At 38.1% G+C, this 19,866-nt stretch overlaps 1 protein-coding gene across 8 annotated transcripts in view; it reads right to left on the reverse strand.

Moving 5' to 3' along the window:
• The window catches only part of b3galt1b (UDP-Gal:betaGlcNAc beta 1,3-galactosyltransferase, polypeptide 1b), a 171,199-nt gene that overhangs the window by 52,464 nt on the left and 98,869 nt on the right, over positions 1-19,866 (reverse strand). Inside the window, exon 1 of one of the 8 annotated variants that reach the window (XM_079617615.1) lies at positions 4,605-4,714. The exons of the other annotated variants lie outside the window; for them this stretch is intronic. The gene's annotated coding sequence lies outside the window, so the exon portion shown is untranslated. Of the gene's footprint in view, positions 1-4,604; positions 4,715-19,866 lie in introns of those variants that run through there. 8 annotated transcript variants of the gene reach the window in all.

Genomic DNA, 19,866 nt, shown 5'->3' on the forward strand with positions numbered 1-19,866 from the left:
GCAGCTTATCTAACAGTGTGTCCTAAACAATCAATCCAGCAATTCTTCTGAGATGCGGAAGAAAACTGCAACCAAAAAAATAAGTTTTTAAAAAGTTTTTACTGGTCTCAAGGAGATTCATGGACAACAGGTTTGATGCAACAATCAATTTGTCCTGACGCCACCCAAATCAGCCAATTAGAACATATTTGATGCTTAACCCTCTGGGGACCGCAAACGCGCCGGCGCATTTTGCTCGTTTTATGTGAGTCTGATTTTAGACCAATGATATTTCACTGTGGGCGGAGCTACCTGGAGCAACAGCATAAAAACTGACACCAGGCTAATGGCAAAATGTCCTGACTCCTGTTGCTCGTCACATCAGGACAGAAATCCTACTTAATTAGATATGTGGGAAGGATGATCAACTAGTCATCTAATATCCATCTAGTCAATTAGTGAGGTCAATCTAGATCTTTATATCTTTTTTGATAAAAACTTTGTGGCTGTGACTTGAATAAGTTTACCACTATTGCCTGCACAATAAAACCCTCTGAAAAGTCTCATCTCTAAATTCATTCTCTTCGACCACCACTACAGCCTTCAATAATGCATTTCAAGACAATTACTGTCAGTGTTGAAATCACCTGTTGTTTTCCCGTTGTTGTGCATTGCCTCTAAGTCATATATTTGTCAATATCTTTGTTTTGTGAGGACAGTTTTTGCAATAAAAGGCTATAGATATTCACCTGTTTATACGTTGAATATATCTCTGTCAAAAGGCTGGGCTTATGCGTTGCACAAATGTGACCCTGGACTGGTTCTGATTATTATTATTTTTTTAGCATTTTAATTAAGTTAGTGTTTCAAAGATAAATCTTGCGGCCCCTTTGGAAGTTTTTTCCAACTTGAGAAGGACCCCTGCTTGAGAAGTACTGGTATGAATTATTCTTAGATGTGCAGACATGAGTATTTTGCTGTCGTGTTGCATCTTGCTATTTGTCTCAGCCATGCAACTTCTAAAAAACACGTATGTTGGGCTTCCATAAGACAGACTATATACAATATTGCTTACATGATGTTTTGAACATCCAGGCAAAATATGAGCATGCAACTGTTCAGTTTTGTATGTAACATTTGTACAATCAATCAGTTGAAACTTCAGACTTTCATTTCCATAAGCCTTTTGGGGCTTGAGAACATTGCAGTTTGCCTGAATTCTGTAAGTATTTGTGTGCTTCAACAGAGTAAGTAAACAAGTAACATGCTAGAGACTAATATATCCAGTTCACTAGAGCGGTGTCTATACAAAACTCCTCTATATTTAATAAATCTTGGCATCTGCTTATGTTTCTGTGGCTGGTTTGCCTCCGTCTCTGCGGTGAGATTAAATGATGGGGGACTCCTTAGAGACGGCTGCTAGCAACTGCCTGGATCAGCATCCGTGCTGAGAATACCACCGCAGAGACGACGACAGAACGACTGCTGAGAGATCCAGCCGCGCTCAAGTTCTGCTGTAAAGTTCTGTCATGTCACCTGCCTTCACTTTGTCATCTATGAACATTCAATTTGCACAGACTTGAGCTTATTAAAGTGGAAACGAGAGCTCACCTGTTCATATATACTTAGACATGCACTGATGAGGCTGCAGAAGTTTTTTCTAGCATTAGACAGCTGAGCCTTCACGGACACAACTGATTCATTCTGCAATGATTTATTTGTCGGGTGAAGCAATCCGATTTTGATAGCAGAGATGGATCCAATCCAGAAGGAACATTTTATTGCTTGTCCAAAGCTCATGAGACTTTCCAGTCGTTTCATTTCAGTATCAACTTTATCTATGATGTTTCACCTACTGAAAAATTAAAATAGACACAGAAAATTAATAATATAAATGATGTAAATTAATATATAATATCGATGATTCCTTGAGGATGAGATGCACTGTAGTAGCAGCTGATGGCCACACCAGATACTGACTGATACTTTTGATATTGAACCCTGATAGGTTAACATGCTTCAATTGTTCACATACTGTACAGTCTGTCTGAAACGCACTGATTTCTACACAGCTCCCGAAATGCTCAGAGTGCTCTGATTGGCCAGCTGACCTAGGGCCAGATTTACGAACAGCTTGCTCTAGCGCAAACCCTCGTATGGCGTTAAAAAAACTACTGTCAGGATTTACAGAAGACACGCAGTGAAAAATTAACGTTGGACAGTGTTATTTTTGCGGCTGACCTTATAGGAGTTGCGCTAGTCAATGTACTGGTGTTTGCGCCATTATTTACCACCCAAAAAAGCACATCTTAAACCAGACGCTACTTCCCAGCAAACATTTGGACTTTTAATGACCATTGAAAAGACATCCCTCCGACACGTCCCTTCATGGTTGAAAAAAAGTTCCAAAATGAAATTTGAACGGACGTCTTTGATGTTATCGGTTCTTTGTTACATATTTTTTACCGATTTATGCCGTCTTACTGCGACTACTTTTGGCTAGAGACACAACGTTGCCGTCGGACCAGTGTTTGCTGGGCTGGTAGATTGCGTTGGTCATTATGGAAATGATGTGACTGCATCTGTGTTCTTTAATTTGTGAGTCGTCAGTAGATCACGCGCAGAACTTTCCACTCCCATCGGCGCTGTTTTGGAATTGCGCTAAACTCTCATGCTAATTTGCCCTGTTTAGTGAATCTGCCCTCTAGTGCGTTGTTATTGGCCAAACAACTCAAGAGTGTGTATTTATAGAAAAAATATCCAAGGCACTTCCAAGGCACTCAAAAAAAAAAAAAAAAAAAAAAAAAACTTATTCAAACCATGGCTCACTCTAGAAACATTAAAAATAACTAAAACACTGCACACTGATGCATTTAGGCATTCCAGCCTTCCTCAGGGGCTTTTTAACTTTTTGAACCAGAAGAAGTGCCTTGAATCTTTTTTTCTATCAATACAAGTTTAAAACCCAACCAAAGAGCCCCTTCTGGGATTACTTAACAAAGGTCCATTCAGAAAGCAGTGCTCCAGGATGTTTTCCTTGACCTTAAAGCTACAATATGTAAGATTTTTGTAATACAATATCCAAAAATCAATTGCACAGTGTGATATATTTCCTGCAGTTGTGTACTAACAATATCCCAAAAGTTCCCAAAGATTTTTAATTTCAGAGAAATTCCAATTTTAAATAATGGCTCGCCTCTGTTCACTTGTTGCCAGTCAATGACGTATTATCTGCGTTATCCCTGGTTTTCGCTTGTACTGCCATAGTAACCATGGCAACAGACGTGGACAACTGCGTTACGTCTAGCGGCACGCTCAGGCTGTTGTTGTTTTGTTCAAACATTATGGACCATGGCAAGGACTTAAGGAGAACTGTATGTTATTCGAATGTTGATCTAGCTTACTGCTAGTCTCATACAGCCAACAAACTAACACATAGAATAACATTATAACTTTCAACACACTCAAATGCTGTTTAGTGTGATAGTGTAGAGCAAGTGAAACAGCGCTGCATTACCTCACAGGTTTCATTCATCTAATAAACTGACCTGTGTGAGTATTAATTCAGCACTTGCGGGTAGTTCGGTAGAATGAAATGTCCTTATTCCTTTATATCCGCGGGACTCGCGTGTGGCGCTGATATCTGTCTCTCATTAGCAATCATGAACCGGCTTCATACCACAGTCATGTTAAAAACATCAATGTATTCACTCATCCATAAACATTATTAGATCCATCGGCTTGATGACAAGTTCCATAATTCCGCTTATGCGTCTTACAATAATCACGAGCTTCAGCTTCCAAGGCTTTTAAAAGCATTTGTAAACAGACAGTTAATAATAATGTCAAGCCCAGTTCGAGTCAGATTCTGATAATGTGGATGATCAAGCCAATCGATCGGAAACCAACTTTGCAAGCACGACTTGAGCAGAACGTTTCAAAAGTGGTCAGTAGTCTATAGCCTGTGTTGTACTACTTACAAACTTTTGGGTTGTACTAGAACAGCTATATTAACAGCTATATTCACTAACCCCTGAAAGTGTCATTCACTGAAGCCAAGAAAGCAAAAAAAGAAGGCGATTCTTTCTTTGCGTTTGCTTTTGGGCGGGCATTATGCAAATATTTTGCATTTTGACGTGGATGTTTGAGGAAGTAATATCTTTAGGCAGGTCTGGATCAGTGTCTTCAATTAAAAAACGCTTTGTGGGAGACTATGGGCTTTACACACTAAAGGAAAAGGAAAACATTAAAAAGCATATGACTCCTTTAATAAAAACTATGAGCTGAATATACATACTGTGAATCATAAAGGATTAATAACATTCATAAAAGTATCTACCATGAGCTTATACAATAAGCTTAAATAGGAACATTTTCAGACTAGAAATTATGGTTCTCCATACCAGTGCTCTCCAAATACTACTGTAATCACACAAGCTCCAGGGGTTTCTTACAACACTGACTTTTGGTCTGAACGCAATGAAATGTAAAGCCCCAGGTCGCCTTGAGTTGTGGCTTTTATCAGGAGTGTTTTCTGTCAATGAAGAGCAGATCCTTGTTCTCCAGTGACCTTGCTGTAGCCCTCTACTATCTGGAATCGTGATAGAGGATGTGTTTACACTCACCTTCACTGTACGAACACCGCAGCACCAAAGCCCAGAGGAATTCACTGGCGCTCTGCCATCAGAGGAACGTGGTAAATCTTGCATGATCCCCCTCTGCCTATTTCATGGATACTGCCTTCCTTTCATAAATCATTATGTAGGGCAGGACTGGTGGGCAGGAACAATTAGTGACTCATTTAGTGAAGTCCTGGCCCACAGGAAAGAAAAAAGCACATATGAGATCTCTATAATAATACCTTGACTGGTTATGAGGTTATATGGACTTCAGATTAAGTCTCCTTGTTTTCAGATGTTTCTCCTGAGAAAAATGCCCCATATATTTTTTAAATCTAGGGCGGGGGCACTTTTAGGTCTAGGGCCCCTATCATACACCCGTGGCGCCAGGCGTGACGCAAGTGTTTTTTGCTAGTTTCAGCCCGACGCAGTTATCATTTTCTCATCCTGCGCCACGTTGTTTAAATAGCAAATGCATTTGCGCCTATTTGTGCACCCATGGGTTGCTGGTCTGAAAACGAGGTGTGTCCAGGCGCATTGTTGGTGCGTTGCTATTTTGAGGAACTGAAATATATTTTTTGTTATTTAAAGAGCGTGTTAGTAATATGAGCCTATAGGCGGGTGCACAACGCCCGTACACTTTGCTTATTACACACGCAGCACACAAACTAGCCAAATATTAAAAATAAAAGGATTACAATGTAAAATATTAATATTGTGTACATAAAGATATGGTGAAATCCGTCTTGTCCCGAAGATGGCCAGCTTGCACGCTTTAACCTCGCGCACAAGCAGATCCATTTCCTCTCTGGTTCAGTCTTTACGCTTACAAATTATGCCATGTAAATAGCGAATCTGCCACGGCGCGAGCGCAACTGGCTTTTAAAGGGAATGGGAAATTACACTCTGATTGGTTTATTGCACGTTACGCCTAAAACACAAAACACACCCATTACTCATTAAGAGAATAGGGACAATCCTTTTAGACCATTCGCCGCGCGCACCGACCATTTTTCACGGTGTTAAACTAGCAAAAGAGGATTCGGACACGCCCTATAGGTGCACATGTTACGTGCGCTTTAGACCGTGTGCTTAGATAGTTAAAATAGGGCCCAAAGTGCCAATGAGGGCAATATCATCATGAACTTCGATTCCCATTAACCCATTGCCTGGACTCATTATGCTGTGATTAGGTTCAGCTTGTTAAGCCCTGTGTTTTCAATCATTCACTGCGAAGTCTTGTATTTGTGTTACACTGAAATTCTGAGCATTATCCTGGTTTCCTGGATGTCCGAGTTTGTAACACAAAAGGGTTTGGATGGCAAAAAAAAATAGTTTGAATCGTTAATCTAAGCTAATAATGCTAATCAAATGAATTGTATAGCTCTATTTTCTTACTGTATGTTAGTATTGTATTGTCTCACTGTGTCATTGATGACAAACAGGAGGAGGCAGATGAAATCAAGCTTGGGTTTAGACCAAGCAAAGACTGAAGCCTAACTCTTTTATAATTGCATTATTGCTCAATAAAATCCCACAAAGTAATCTGTTTCTTACAAAATGGAGAGAAAAACCATACGATCACATTCAGGGGTGTGATTTATTGGTGCAAATTTGGATCCAGACTAATCAAAGAGTGCAGAGTTTGTTCTGCTACCTGCTGTCTGCGGGCCAAATCTAATACAGGACACAGCAGGCTGCCCGCCTGGCTAAAGGCTTTTGTGAGTCTGGCTGCATTGAATAAAAGATGTCAATTTTCACATTCAGTTCCTATTAATACAAGCTCAGGACTTGGAAACCCTTTCCCAGTACAAATCATCATAATGTATTTCAAAAGAACACTTACTGGCACTACATAGAGGAACTTCAAGACATGCAATTTGTTGGATTTGTTCACACTGCGCACAAATATGATCTGCATCATTTTATAATGACATGTCAAGTTAAAAATACTACAAAACACATCTCACACTTTGTGCCATTTCATTGCATCTAAATGCAGTGCAAACTTGCCCTCATTAATGCATCTGATAGTAGTTTGGTGAATACGAAACCAACCTAAATATACAGTACAAAGCTTCTTTTCCCTGAGGATTTGGAAAATATGTCAATTTCCAAACCTATTTGTCATCCAAACCCCTTTGACTTTGTAGTACCCTTGTTAATATTTCAAGCTGATATTTCAATAATTGAACAACAAATTCGCATTTTCACGGTTCTCTGATGTTGGTGAATGGAAACAAAATAAAATATTTCATTAATGTTTTGATTGTTCGGTTTTAAAAATGATTTATATATTAGTTTAGTCATACATTTTTGATATTTAATTAATTATTAGCACAATTAATTATTAAGAACTGTTGGGGAACAGTTGCCTATCAACACTCGAACCCGAACAGTTTTTCTGCTGAAACTGATTTGAATAGAAAATGCCTCCAAATTGTTTTGCGCCACATGGTTTGTCCACATAATGTGTCAAAAGTGTAATATCAGAGCAGAATATATGTGCTTGTATAAAAACAAGAACTAGGTTTATATGAGGATCCAGCGCAGTAATTCGACAACAGAGGAGACTAAATCAGCAGAGACACAGAGCGTACAGTAGGTGTGCGCTAAGACATTTTTCTCAGTGACGATTTTGAAGACATGAACAAACTACAAAGTTGGGTTTCCATGTTTTATGGAGACATTCCATTGATGTAATGTTATGCACGCGCACACGCACACGCACACGCACACGCACACGCACACACACACACACACACACACACACACACACACACACACACACACACACACACACACACACACACACACACACACACACACAGAGAGAGAGAGTATTATTCTCTCTATTTCTGACTATTTCACCTCATGTGGCGTCTAACTACTGTACAGTGGAGTTTAAAAGTCTGAAAATCTGGCATTCAGTCTCTAATTTATTGTAAACCTGGAAATAAACAAACTTCTTCTGCAGAACATTTTTCACAAATGTTGTTGAAAATATGGACGTCTTGCTAATGTTGCTGAAGGACACACAAGTGTCAATTCATCATCAAGGATATTGCTGCACTGCTGTGGATTGGAAAGACTATTATACGAAATCACTGAAACAGATCAAAACAAAAACATCCAACCCATGAATACATATGAAATGTTTATGCTTTTATTACTTTACATTTGAACATAGATATATTACCTGTGCCTATACAGTTGCATACTAGGGCTGGGCGATATAAAATATGCAATAAATTCACAACATTGTGAATATGACTTTAAATGTGCTTTCTGTGGTTCTATTACAGTGTTTAATGTTGTTTTAATAGCATTCCTGACCTAAACATCAGTAGCAAAAATAGCATATGAAACAATCAATTTGATTCATTCTCTGTCTGGTTCAATGAATTGATCCAAAACTGTTCAATCTCACTCAAATACTGTTAATGGGTGTCTATAATTGGCATTTTGCATGCATCAAAATGTTTTAGTAGAAATAAATCTACTGCTGTTTATTACTAAGTGTTGTTCATTTGGTGCATATCAAAAACAGTGTGAAAATCATGCCTTGATTATTCGACTGTATTTCCATGTACCTACTGTAGTCCCACAGCAGTGAGGAGCCATTGAGTTCAGTGTGAGTGTTTCTCCTTGCCAGTTTCTCCTTGCTTTTGACTGATAAAGAGCGTTTCCCTGACCAGATGGCCAAACCAACTGCACAAGGCCCTGGGTAGAGATCTGCGCTTCAGCATTTGGGGCATCTTACAAGACAAAACCCTGGAGGAAACAAACACTCTCTGTTTCTCTCAAGCACGCATGCAGAGCACATACATGAGGAGGTGACAGAGAGTTGCTCACGAAGACACAGGAGGCCTATCATCACTCAACAATACCTTACTGTGAGTGGGAGGAGTGTGTGTTTGAGACAGATGCTTTCATGTGCTACAGAGAACACAGCGTGAACGCTAAATACAGCATATACTGAAGGTATGTGACACGATGCTTAGCGATCCCGATTCGCAAATGAATCTCCCTTTTGAGTCGGTTCTTTTTAAAGAATTGGTCACACGTTACCCAGACAGCAACATAGTGTCGGTCCAGATCCGGGTTGCTGTCTGGGTAGTGAAATGTACTGAATCTGCAAGTTTAATCCTAGCCTGAATCATTTGGAACAGTTTTACTTAGCTACAGTATAATGTGGATGTATCACAGACGTTATTTCTGTCATGACAATTCTGTTTGGCATGTCAATGGATATGACGATGTTGACAGGTTTGGTCTTGGAGAAATAGATCTTCTACACTGCTGATGCTGTGGGTTATTGCAGCTGCTACTGCCAGTACATACACGACACGCTGCCGTGAGCAAGTTAGACACTCTGCTGCTGTGCAATATAGCATACACAAATTTACCTGTAGCAGATCTATACAGGTGGAGCTGGGGAAGGTGGAGGGTTTCTGAAAGCGCGCTGCAACTGCAACAGCAAATACTTTAGCAGCGAGATCATTGGCTACTGATATGGCAGGAACCAATCAGCTGTGTGCTATAGAGAATGATGTGATTGCAGATTGAGTTAAGGACATATCAGCCTGCACCATCTCGATTTTCACAACAGAACTTTGTATAAATATGAAATATTAAAAATAGTCAGGAAGCCAGTAAATTAATCTGATTTATGTTTATTTGAAAAACATCTCCAAAAGAAGTACAACAAAAGTTGTTGTGTACTTATTTACTTTATATACAACGTTTGGGGTCAGATTTTTGTTTTTGTAATATTATATTTATAATAATAATTGTATTATTCAGCATTAAATTGATTAAAACTGACAGTTAACATTTTTTTGTTGTTATTAATTTTCTCTTTAGAACTTTCTATTCATCAAAGAATCCTGAAAGAATTGATCATAGTTTCCACAAAAATATTTTATATTTGAATATATTTAAATAAAACATTAAATAAAAAATAATACTTTAAATTATTATATTTCACAATATTGTATAGTATTTAGTATGTATGTATTTTCGATCACATAAATGCAGCTTGGGAGAGCAAATTTCAAAAGAATGAAAAAATCTTATGAGCTACGATTTCAAGCTATAATTTCCATCCATTTTTTAGAGTAACTATAAACTTTTTCTGAAGGATATTTTGAGTGTAGCTATATATATATTTTTTTCTTTTCTTTTCTTTTCTTTTCTTTTTTGCAGTATAGTGGATTATCTAGCTACACTTTTTGAGCAGTTTGCCAAACACTGAGAGAACATGAAACGGGAGAAGACAGAATGAGAGAAGACAAGACAAGACTAGACAAGATAAGAGAAGAGGATACAAGCAGAGAATAAGACAAGGTGACAAGAGAGGAGAAAAGGAGCGACGAAAAAAGAAATGATCAAATTACCCTGGGAATTAGCATCTGATACCATGAAGAGAGAGACAGACAGATGAAGACACACACACACACACACACACACACACACACACACACACACACACACACACACACACACACACACACACACACACACACACACACACACACACACACACACACACACACACACAGCTCTGCCATGATCTGCAGCAGATCCATTCATCCTCCTTCTGAAGAAACACTCCACACTCAACCTGCTACAACAAAATCAATGTTTCACCTTATTCTCAGCCTAAACCGGTGATTTATGCACAGCCGAGAGAGAAGAGAAGAGCTACAGTGTCAACTCGCATTCAAATGCAGACAAAAGAGCCAAAAACTGCGATCTGACATGCAGAGAATACAGCATCTCCATATCCATAAGAGTCAGTCAAACGTGTGGAAGATGAGCTCTCAGACGGCTCGGAGCAGACACAACAACACGGCGTGAGGAGGACCCAACACAATCACTCAGCGACCTTTCTGTGCAATGTCAAAGCAACTTCAATTGGTCAAACCACAACCATAAATTGTCACGGCCCTGGATCTGTGGCTTCAGCATGTGTTGGAGAAACGCGTTCTCCTTGAGAAGTGCTTCTGCTGCATTTGTGCATGGAACACAACATTATTTAGACTCCTCCAGCTGTACATATTAAAGGAAAACAAGCATATATTACGGATGGACACATGATGAAGCAACACTGCATTTTGCTGGATGGGTTTCTATTCCTGCTGGTTTTGTAGCTCCGCCCACACTGAGATCCCATTGGACCGCCGCTCCGCTCCTCATATACACTACCGTTCAAAAGTTTGGAGTCGGTAAGATATTTAAATTATTTTAAAGCCCCTTGTGCTCACCAAGGGTACATTCATTTGATTACAGTTTATCTCGATTGCTTAAACACATTTCTTGAAACTATGCCTCGTATTCTCAAAACAGTAAACACAAATCCATAACGTCTCACCCAATTCCCCAAACATCCTATTTTCAGGTCAAAATGAAGCTCTACACTCAAAACCATTCACTCTTGCTGAAAAAACAAACTTTGTCCTCAGACTGCACACACAAGCCATCAAAATCACACACACTACAACATAGTCCTACACACTGGTATAATAAATTCAAAACAACATTTCCAAAACTGGTAAGTTATGTTGCTTGTGGTTCCCCCCCCCCTAACAAACCTTTTCACACGATGAACACAAAAGACACAACCAATGGATACATTGGCATATTTTTATTCATTCATGTACTCTTGTAAAAGTACTTTTTTTTATTTTTTTTTACTCTCTCTATTTTTTTATTTTTTATATTTACTTACGTAAGATATGTGTGTGACCATCATATGACAGTAATAGAGCACACACAAACCTTATTCAAATATGGAATTGTATTGGAATGGTAAAGAGTGTTGGTCGTGACAGGAGGGCCTCCACTAAAGGATAAAATATGATGAACAAGTCTAAGAATGTTCCACGTATGGTTGAAAAACCATCATTGGCCTAGAAAGATAACATTCTGGGAGTCAAGTCTATAAAGGAGGATAGATGCTCTCCCTTCACTGTCACACTCTGTAGCCACTCTGTGTGACTGTACGACTGCTGGCCTTTTCTTGCTAGAAAATAAACATCATCAAAGACAATTGGAAATGTTTGCCTGTTATTCAGTGATAGAATTTTGTTTGCCACCACACCTCCCTGAAGGTTCTGATGATGGAGGCGACGGTGAAGTGTCTCAAATTCGGCCTTACTCGTAGCCCAGCCTCCCCATAGTCATACCGTGGACAAGGACATGGTCAACTAAAGTGGCTTGAATTTCATCCGAGACTACTTGTCTTCTTGCCCTTACCTTTCCTCCTCCTCCTATCCCTCCTTGACTTTTTTCTTCATGTCTTTCTGGATCTATTGTTCCAAAAACTCAATAAACTGATTCGGGCCCTTTTATCTATCTATTGAAGGATCTGATTGATGTGTGTTAAATTTTGACTCTTAGTGTTTTCACCTGGGCAATTGTGTGCTAACTGAGCTGAAGCTGTGCTGACTTGAGTGAACAATACTGAATACTAGTGCTTTCTAAATGACCACATGGTGTAGGCAATGAGAAATGAAGGTATTTGTGTTTATAGTTTAGTGAAATGGGTGTGCTTTTTGATAAATGGCATTATGGTTTTGAAATTTTTGTTCAAAAGCCTGGTTATAGTGTTTAAGCAATCGAGAAAAACTGTAAAAAAAAAACAGTAAAACTGTAATGTCGTGAAATACAAATATTATTACAATTAAATTTTTTTTTAATATATTTTAAAATGTAATTTATTCCTGTGATCAAAGCTGAATTTTCAAAAAGCAAACAAAGCACGAGGAAGCATGTGCCTTGATGGTCTTTAATACACTAAACTTAAACTTATACACTAAATGAGTTTGGTGAAAGTGAGAGCTATCCTACACAAACCCTCCTCTTCCACATACTGTAGTCTATGTATTGCCTCTCTGACTGACTTTGACCCTGCAGTCTCCAGGATCTCAGGTTGACCCTGCACAGGTCTACGATGTATCATTTTTTACACTGGCAAGGACGTCCTAAACCATACAGGTGCAGCGTGTTTTCGCCTACACAGTGAAACTGTGTAAAATGATCAGTTGTTCTTGTGAAATGATCAGCTGTTCTTGTGAAGAAACGAGTATTTATATACACATATAAATCCTAAAGTCTACCGCCTATTGTTCACTGAATAAAAACGGGCACAGTAGAGATTTATGGTGTTCCAGATTAAACATCCAGGTTATTAAAGGAATAATAAAAAAAATGCATTGAATGCAGTGGAATTATATATCTAGGATTTATTTAGTATAGTGTAATGGCCATGCATGGAACGTGTTAAATCAATTACTCCCTTCACTTTATATCGATTTCCTGAATACACACACATCAGCCAGATCTGTTGGATTTGAGAACTGCAGGCTTTTTTTGACAACTGTTTATTTTTTCAGCTTCCCGACTCAATTTGAAATCTCTAATCCGAAGCTTAAACAATGATTCTTTCGCTGTATGGTTATTTGTCAGTCATAAAAGCATAAACATACTGCCTCTTTGGCTGAGAGAAATACACAGAGCTTTCCTGCACCCGTAAATTCAAAGCGACACACCACTAATGTAAATACATCTCTCTCTTTCTGTTGCCTAACCTCCCTGCAAACTACATTCAACAGAAACACATCTACAAGGCTGTCAGGAGAGGTATATTCTGCAAGGTAGCGATTTGTTCCATCTACAAATTACATATTTCCTTTGCCTAGAAAGCCTCCGAAACGCAAAACAATTTAGTGTAGGAAGGATCCAAGTGCAGTAGTTTCATAAAGGTAATCATTTTTTTCCAAGCTATTTATAACTAATCTAGGAGTTGAGGTTGAATTTCCACTAGTCTTGCTCTCTTTTTGCAAGATCTAGCATGCACCGCTTCCACAATTACATAACCTCACGAATCGATTCACTACAAATGTCAATAGACCGGGAAGATTTTAAACCGAGTGATTCATTCATGAATCCGTAAGATCTTACCTTAATGCTGTGGAAATAGGGGGGCGGGGCTGAAAAGGGGCGGGGCTACATAAGTTATATAGATTTATAACTATTCATTTTGTAATAATAGTTTTACTGATTTCTTTTTTGTTTTCACCTGAAGTATTTCATAATTTGAAGCTGTTTTTCCACTGATGCCAGACTTCAGTTCATTGTGTTCATGCTCATTTTTGTTCAGTTGATATGAATACTCTTATCTTTTGGTTTGCGCTCCAAATGAAGGGAGAAAACAATCAGATTACATTTTAACCCAACGTTTGGGTTTGTCCATATTTGACCCAAAATTGGGTTGAAACAACCCAGCATTTTTTATAGTGTAATATCTGTTTCTTGAACTATCATGTATTTTAAGCCATTTTCACACACACAAAAACTAATAATTACGGTAATTCCCAACATGGCGTGAACGCACCACAAGTTCTGATCCATAATAAGAAATATACAGTATATATACAGCCCAATAGTTTTCCATTCTGAATACAGATAGTGTGCAGTCAACAGTCAACAAGTGTGCAGTAAACAGAAGCATTGCAAGTATGCAAATAAATACAATCTTAAAAATCAAGGTTTAATAAGGGGATTTTGGCACCGATGCCATAGAAGAACCATTTTGGGTTTCCCAAAGAAGCTTTCAGTGAACAGATCTTAAAAAGGACCATTTGTTCCTTAGTATGAAAATGATTAAAGTAGCCTATTAATAAACAGAAGAGCCTTTTTTTCCAGCATAAGAACCTACGTGGAAAGGAAAGTTTCCATGGATGTTAAAGGAATAATTCACTCAGAAATCAGAATCACCCTGAAGCCATCCTAGGTGTATATGACTTTCTTCTTTCAACCGAACACAATAAGAGTTATATTAAATAATATCCTGGCTCTTCCAAGCTTTGTATTGGCATTGAATAGTGTCTGAAAAGCGCATCCCTCCATCATAAAAGTAATCCATACGGCTCCAGTGGGTTAATACATGCCTTCTGAAGCGAAGAGATGGGTTTTTGTAAGAACAATATCCATATTTAAAAATATTAACTATAATCACTGGCTTCCGTCAACGGCGCACGTTCACAGGGAGTCGTGTTCTGGGAGAAAAGTGACCTTTGACCCGATGTATGACGTATTAAAATCCTCTGACAATTTTCTTTAAAACTTCTTGTTTTAGACTTTAATTTGTGAAGTGGGTTTTGTTTTGCTCTATCCTCGTTTCCGCGCTCGTCAATTCTCACCTAAGCTTACGCTACGCCTATACGTCATACATCATACGTACTACGTCATACTTCCGTTGCCAGAAACCAATGGTTATAACTATAAGTTTTAAACATTACAAAAACCCCTCTCTTCGCTTCAGAATGCTTTATTAACCCACTGGAGTCATATGGATTACTTCTAAGGCCTCATCCACACTACTGTGTTTTAGTTTAGAAACGGAGAATTAAAACGAATACGATCTCCGTCCACACCAGCATTTTAGCTGCGTATTAGAATTGATCTCCGTCCACACCAGCATTTTAGATGCGTATTAGAATTGATCTCCGTCCACATTAAAACGACTGAAAGCGCGGATCACGTGACCATTCACCAACACTGGGCATGCGCGTACCGGTGTAAACAGGCGCATGTAGGCAGTGATAGCATTGTAAAATGCAGAATTTACATGCACAACAGCTGCTAGCAAAGACATCAAAGTCAGTAAAGTCACGTTACGTAGTCCAGGCTGTTTTTGTATGTTTTCTTCCTGGGGACGGGTCATGTGATGGGTGGCTGACGAATCAGGGAAGGATACGCCATGACTGATGACATCCAATCATAGAGCCGAGCGTGAGCCTCTGCGTCATCGTTTGTCAAGTCCTCCGTTTTGACCGTCTTCACTAAAATGCCCTCTGGAGATTCAAACGCGAAACACGGTCGGCAGCGTTTCTAAACTTCTCCGTTTTAGGTCTTCGTTTTTGCCGTTGTAGTCTATACGGAAGGTGCAAACGTAGCAAAAGGTCTTAGTTTCTAAACGAAAACGCAGTAGTGTGGATGGGGCCTAAGATGTATGTATGCGCTATTTAGAGCTTCACAAACTCAGACACTATTCACTTCCAGCCAGGATATTTTCGATATTACTCTGATTGTGTTTGGCTAGAAAAAGAAAGTCATATACACCTAGGAAGGCTTGAGGGAGAGTAAATTATGGGATAATTGTAATTTTTGGGTGAACTATTCCTTTAAAGGTTCTTCATGGAACCATAGAAGTCAATAAAGAATGAGTGTAGATCTCCATTTGGCCAACATGAATCTTTCGTTCTCTATGCCAGGACCACAATAATACGACATTTCTTTAATTACCTACATTAATTCACATCCAGTTGATCAGGAATATTGATTATTGGATTCAGGGTTGAGGAGAAACGCTACTAAGAAGCTGTTAATCACCTCAGAGAAACAGAGTATGTGGGGAAGGAGAATCACTCGCCATAAAGCACCACCACAGTCACAGCAAAGCTCTCACAACACACAACCCATGATGAGTTAGTAATTTATACACAATCCACGCCTCCACACACCTGCCCTCATGCTCCAACGCATAACTGCTCGCAACTTATTCTCACGCAACACACGCCTACACGCAACCCACGCTTAATTTGTGCTCACTAGTCAGTTTGGCAGAAAACAAAGGATGAAGAGAGAATAATTGACCAAGCTACAGATGAGGCATGCAGCTTTCAGCCTTTATTATGCTTTCACAGAGACAGCAAGGTTTTTTTTGTACAATATTTATCTTTTATATTCTCACAGCTATCGCCAAAATCGGTTATTAGTTCATACGGTAGTACTGTAATCTGTTGAACAGGACAGTTTAAGTCACCATGAAATCAAAATGGACAATTCTTATCTTTTCATGGAATACTGCAGCGTTTATTATAAATCATTTATCCATGCATTTCATTATTGTTGTTTTTTATTAATGTGCCCTCATATTTTTAATCAAAATATCTTCCCCTCCACTTGAAGCAACATCTCTTCTCTGATGTTTCATCGTGAGGGCGGGGCAACCTGTCACTCAAACGAGATTAACCAATAGGCAATGACAAAAATCCAACCAATCACATCAGGTCCCGCCATACATGTAGTCTTGTTTAAGAAGCCGGATATATGTCACAAAAAGGGACGAAAAGATGATCGCAACTTCCGTTTCATTGGATGGTGACAAGCAATTTCTTTTTTTATAATTGTATGTACATTTATATATGCATATGAATTGTATAGGCTATAGAAGGATTATCTTTATTATCCTATATGTACATATATTATGTATACACACATTTGATTGCATTTTATTATGTGATTTTATTGCTACAGAGTGAGGACCCCATAAGCACACGTCTGAGCCAATCACAGTTTTGTAGGGCTGCTGAGATGGTAAATGAAGGTTGAAGCCACTTCAATTGAATGGTCTCTGATTCATTGAACATTTCTAGAGTGGAAGCCACAATGCCTTGTAAAAGTCTGAAATCATAAATCCTTAAAAATAATCTAAATAGTCTCTCTAACACTGCTGCCATTGTCCAGTACCACGCAGTGCGGGGAAAATACAACTCAGCGAGCAGCATTGGATTTGAACAGAACAGAAATTTCAGATCAAACCTTAAACTTTGCTGTTGTCATGACACCCGGTAGCATGTTCTGTTTTCTGTCAGCTCTGTAGGAGAATTAAAAATATATATTGTAATAATTATGATTCTTGTATACATATATTTGTATATGTGGTGAATCACACAACATGGTTCACGTTTTGATTCACATTTTGACAGCTTAACTCTGTTGTGTTATTGGTAACTAAAACTATTTAAAAATATATATATTTTAGTAATTGAAACAAAGTCGGACGGGTATATTTGTGGCAATAGCCAACAATACATTGTATGGGTCAAAATTATAGATTTTTCTTTTATGCCAAAAATCATTAGGAAATTAAGTAAAAATAATTTTCCATGAAGATATTTTGTAAATTTCCTACCGTAAATATATAAAAAATATTTTTGTGAGTGCAGCACAATCGCGAACATAAATACACAAATGAATTTAAATGAGATTTTCTCAATGTTTCGATTTTTTTGCACCCTCAGATTCCAGATTTTCTTATATTTGAATCTCTGCCAAATATTGCCATACCATAACAAGCTTATTTATTTAGCTTTCAGATGATGTATAAATCTCAACTTCAAAAAATTGACTTATGTGACTGGTTTTGTGGTCCAGGGTCACAAATACAATAAAATATAAATACTAGATGAAAAATGTTAACTTAAAAAAGTCACCAAATTAGAAATGTTACCTGAAAAAAAAATCTCTGAAACTAAAACTGAAATTAAAATAAATTAAAGCTAAATCACAAAAATTTATAAAATGGCAAAGGCACATATAACACAATCATTAAAACTTAACTAAAATTAAAATTAAAACTGAAAATATAAAAATATAACCTAATTCACACACAATATTAACAAATATTTTTAATAAACTATTATAATATTTGTTAATGTTGTGTGTGAATTAGGTTATATCCGCACACAATATTAACAAATATTATGATAGTTTATTAATAATACAAAAATGACACTGATGTGGAGAAACAAAATGTTATAATAATAATTATAAAATATAATTATAAACATGACACCAATATGTGGTTCAGATTTGCACAGTGATCTGCTATTTGTTGAAGAAAAGCTCAAACAATATGTACAAATGAAAATGTCCAACTGCTCAGATTATCATTTAGCCGATTCCCAGTCAAATCGTGACAGGAAGCTTTTTTTGAAAAATAGTGGAATATAATAAGCAATATAATAAGCAGTGTCATTACTCTCGTACATATTTTTTTGTGTCTATGCATGCGATGAGAGCCATTAATTTGTTTTTCTTTTACCAGAGCAGCATACGCAGGAGATGAAGTCTCTGATGATTACTCTTCCTGTAGTACAAATCATCCTCTTGAGACCACGACAGGACGGCCATCACCGCGCACCAAGTAAAGTTTCTAAAAAGAAGATCATTATGACTGTGCATGCCTACTCGAAAAACGCCTTTGTTCTTCGCTGTCTTTACTTTTATACACGAATGAAAGGATACGAGCGTTTAAAGTCCTTTGATACGTCGTAAAATGCCTTGATTCCAGGAAATGGCCCTCTTTCCTCATTCAAAGAGATCCAATTTTTAAAAACTATTAGTCCTGAAGGCTATCTAAGCAACCTCTAGAGTGCAAAAAACCTTCAAGAATGGAGCCAGGAAATGAGACTTTCCTTTAACCTATCAAACGCCACAACCCAGCCGAGAGACGGAGCCACCGGTGACACGGAGAAGAAGAGGCACTGGAGAAACACTGAACACGATCAATACGAGAAAATCTCTATCTCCCTCCACAGCACTGACACACAGACACAGTTAAAGGTGAAGGGTATAAATTATACACCAGTAGTGGAAACACAACTGGAAATGGAATTGCAATTATGTTCAGAATAGCAGTCTAGCATGCTACCTTGTGCATACTGTGCATAATATTTCAACCTAAATAATAGGCTCACTGTCTCTATAATACATTTATGCACAACTCCAAAAATGTACCTATGCATACAAATCACTGCAGTTTCCATCTGAAATGAACACTAGTGGCAGTAAAAACCCAAAGACTTGTGTGTCTCGTCGCACAAATTATGATTACAGTGTCTGATTATCGATTGATCAAGATTTATTTTCACGCGGCTCATTGCACAATACTTTATGACCTCAAGCACTTTTAGTGCATGATTTGTAAGCTGATGCATTTTGATGTTTGCATCACATAACCAGCTCCGTATGTGCGGCTTTTTAGCACCACTCACCTGATATTTCATTTCAAAATGCCCCGACAACAACAAACATATAATAAAACGTTGCCAGATTCACATTCATCGGTTTCGGATAAAAAGCTTTCGGACATTTCACTTTGAAAGCTTAGCAAAACATGCAGGAAGCAACGTAATATAATTTTGCAGTAATGCCGCCAAAGGCATGTATTTCCAATGAGCCTGGGTTGTAATATTTTTCTGTATGAATAGAATACAAATACTTGTTACAAATGCCAAAATGTGTAGTATACAACAGAGCCCGATGCATGCACAATTGCATCCCTAAATGCAATGCACTGCTCTTGACTTGTTGACTGAACTTGCAATAGCAACACTTAAAATAGAGATTCTTTACTTCCATCAAAGAACCTTTAACATCAATTGAACCTTTCCAAAAGGTTCTTTACAGAGGA

This window comes from Phoxinus phoxinus (assembly GCF_949152265.1).
Source record: "Phoxinus phoxinus genome assembly, chromosome: 7".
Taxonomy (NCBI): domain Eukaryota; kingdom Metazoa; phylum Chordata; class Actinopteri; order Cypriniformes; family Leuciscidae; genus Phoxinus; species Phoxinus phoxinus.